The 3,456-nt window shown below is 43.2% G+C and overlaps 1 protein-coding gene across 2 annotated transcripts in view; it reads right to left on the bottom strand.

Moving 5' to 3' along the window:
- Positions 1-3,456, bottom strand: part of PAM16 (presequence translocase associated motor 16) — a 122,126-nt gene that overhangs the window by 73,902 nt on the left and 44,768 nt on the right. The gene's annotated exons all lie outside the window — the stretch shown is intronic.

Consider the following 3,456-nt stretch of genomic DNA (forward strand, 5'->3'; position numbering starts at 1 on the left):
ACAATGCACAGGAGTGAGTAAGGAATCAGGATTGTGCACCATACAGAGCACTGGATGCAGCACACAATGCACAGGAGTGAATGCAGCACACAATACATAGGAGTAAGACTTCAGAATGAGGCCTTTGTTTGGCTCTCAGACACAGGCCCCTGGATTCCTGCTGGAATTTGCTGCTGTGTAAATATTTTCACTCTGGACGCGTCTCTCTTCCAATCCCTTAAATCTGCGCCAACTTCCAGCCTCAAATTAAAAACCAGACTCTGCAGTGAAAGGCATGCTGGGATATTGTACCCTGCACAAAGCTCTCTTATGTCTTGTTATTAACTCTCAGCGGCCTGGGGTATTGCCAGAGACCTGCAGCGTTCCTCCATTAACTCCTTACTCTGCAAAGCCTCCTGGCCGTGAGGAATTTACTTTGGATCGTGTCATTAATAATCCCATAAAACTTCTATTGAAAAAAGTATTTTCTTTTTATCAAACCAATAATTAAAACCAGTAAAAAAAAATGTAAACCCCCAGAGTATTGCGTTGATTTTGTTCTACAACAGCTTGAATACCAAAACCCTGAAGCTCAATTAGCCATTTAAAAACTGAAAACAATTATTTAGATTGGCTGGCCACAAAAAGCAATCATCTTTTTCATTCAAACGAGAATGCCAATTAAGTTGTCCCGCTTTGGTTTTCCTAAATTAGCATCATTGAGTACAGGTGCCCCAGCTCCAAGGTTAAAACCACATTGCAAGGTCTTCCGGGAGAGGAAGGGTCAATTCTTTCCTATGATTTAATGCCTTGTGTTCATTTATACCTTTCATTAACTAGACCAACCTCAGCATCTGGGAGCCATTTCTGCACTGACATTAAAAACTGCCAGAACTTAGATTGGAAAGCGGGAGGGGGAGTGGTGAGGTAAGAGAACTTATTTCTGGTATAATTATGGGGTCAGCTTGGTCCCTCTGGGACGAGAACTGAGGGCGAGAGCGGAGAAAGGGAGGTGGAGTGAAGAATGGAGTTGCCAGCGCAAAAGCGTACACCTAAAAATGACAATTTAATCATTGCCCTGCGGTCTGGTAACGTATACTTAGAGCCGAGCCGTGTGCACCGCATAATGGGCGATGTCCTGTCATGGCCGCCAGAGCGGAGGAGGTTAGCCTGACTGGATTAGAAGCCAGGTTGCCTCGGGTCTGGCACTGACCTGTTTATTTTATGGTTGCTGGGAGATGGGCCTCTGTCTGGGCTCCTGCTAAATAAACCTAACCCAGTACAAAGGGGGGTGGCAATGGTGGGGGACGAAAAGCAGAGATGAAAATGTAAAAACATACGAAAGGTCAAAAAAGAGGCAGAAATTACAGTTATTAACAAAACATATGAGCTTTTTGTTCGCTGTTGACAGATTGGAAGTCAAATTACCTCACAAAGGAAGACTACCCTCCGTAAAAAAGAATATTATTCCAAAGCCAACACAGAAAAATAGCTTAGTGTTGGATGTAACTGAAAGTAATACGGCTATATCTGATAAATACGTAAACAAAATCCTCCATTCCTTAACCTGCACTGAACAATTCAAATTTCTGCCCATTTCACTTTCCAACCATTTAGTGCTTCAGAGGGTTTTACTGCCTCTTCCGAAAATTTACTTTAAGGGCAAATTCACGTTTCTCAATCAGGGTTCCTTGAGCAGACTCTCAGGTCAGTTTAAGTGATACCAGTTCACTTACTATCACTTACTATCTGTAAGGGTGACATTCATCCCAATAGTCAGAAATGTAAGAGGCATACTTCCCACTCATATATTGTGAATAAAGTATTTATATTAGGGGTTCCTCAAGACCTGAAATTTATTTTAAGGGTTTCCTCGTTAAAAAGGTAGAGAAATGCTGACATAGACTGCTGTGGAAGTGGAGCAGATACTGTTTCTTAACTGTGTGTAATCATTCGCCTACAACTGCATATGCTTTATTCATACCAATTGACAGGCGGATGAGGTACAGTTGGCCATCTGCGTATGCAGTTCACAGGCCGATGAGGTACACTTGGCCATTTGTGTACGCTGTTCACAGGCCGAGGAGGTTCAGTTGGCTGTCTGCGTATGCAGTTCACAGGCCGATGAGGTACAGTTGGCCATTTGTGTATGCTGTTCACAGGCCGAGGAGGTTCAGTTGGCTCTCTGCGTATGCAGTTCACAGGCCGATGAGGTACATTTGGCCGTTTGCGTACGCTGTTCACAGGCTGAGGAGGTTTAGTTGGCTGTCTGCGTATGCAGTTCACAGGCTGATGAGGTACAGTTGGCCGTCTGCGTATGCAGTTCACAGGCCGATGAGGTACAGTTGGCCGTCTGCATATGCNGTTCACAGGCCGATGAGGTACAGTTGGCCGTCTGCATATGCTGTTCACAGGCCGATGAGGTACAGTTGGCCGTCTGCGTATGCAGTTCACAGGCCAATGAGGTACAGTTGGCCGACTGCGTATGCAGTTCACAGGCTGATGAGGTTCAGTTGCCGTCTGCATATGCAGTTCATTGGCGAATGAGGTACAGTTGGCTGTCTGCGTATCCAGTTCACAGACCGATGAGGTACAGTTGGTCATCTGCAGTTTACAGGCCAATTACCAGGAGATGCAAGTGGCATTGGAGAATGTGGGATCTACTGAAATGGTTGTCAATCACTTTTTAACCACATCAAAAAGTGCCTTGTGAACACTTTTATTTGTTTCAATGATAGAACAAGAGGAAAGTGGTCAATCAACAGTAGCCTGTTACCTATTGTCTTATAGGCTTGCTAACCATTTGTATGAACCAGCCCTAAAGTCAGATGCACACATCAGATAAAAGTGGCAGAGATGAATGGTCATGCTCTTCTTTTGCGAAAATCCTACAGTCCTACAGTGCTCTGATTCACTGACTACCAAGTGAAAAGTTAGTGGCCATTAAGAAACTAGCTGTGCTATAAAAAAGGCTCATGGTTTTCAAGTCACAAGTAAAAATACCCAATAATGCACAGAAAATGTGACCACTGAAAAGAATGTTGTTATTTTTGCCCAAAGCAAATAACTCTACTGTTTCATTTGTGTATATGATCCTTTCGCTGTGTTCTCCATGAACCACGAGACCTCACTTCCCATCCAGGTTTTTCAATTTTATAGTATTGCAAACCTGCAGGCTATAAGGAACAATTTATGAGTGGTTGTTTATGTGTAATTTATATCACTTCACTGGTATTTGAGAAGTGTTTACCAAGCAATCAAGTTGTCTTGTAAGGAGAGACAAAAAAGAAATTATAAACAATTCAGCAAGACTTTAATAGACCTTAAATATCTGTGTACATTACACCTAAAGAACACAAACTAAAGTGTCTGCTCATTAATAATGCTTATTGCTCCAGCTACCCATACATTTGTGCATGGAGCATGTGTGCACCCCTTTCTGCCAGCCAAAACCAGATCCAGGCACTAGGAATACGT

The sequence above is a fragment of the Pyxicephalus adspersus genome, chromosome 7 (assembly GCF_032062135.1).
Source record: "Pyxicephalus adspersus chromosome 7, UCB_Pads_2.0, whole genome shotgun sequence".
Lineage (NCBI taxonomy): Eukaryota > Metazoa > Chordata > Amphibia > Anura > Pyxicephalidae > Pyxicephalus > Pyxicephalus adspersus.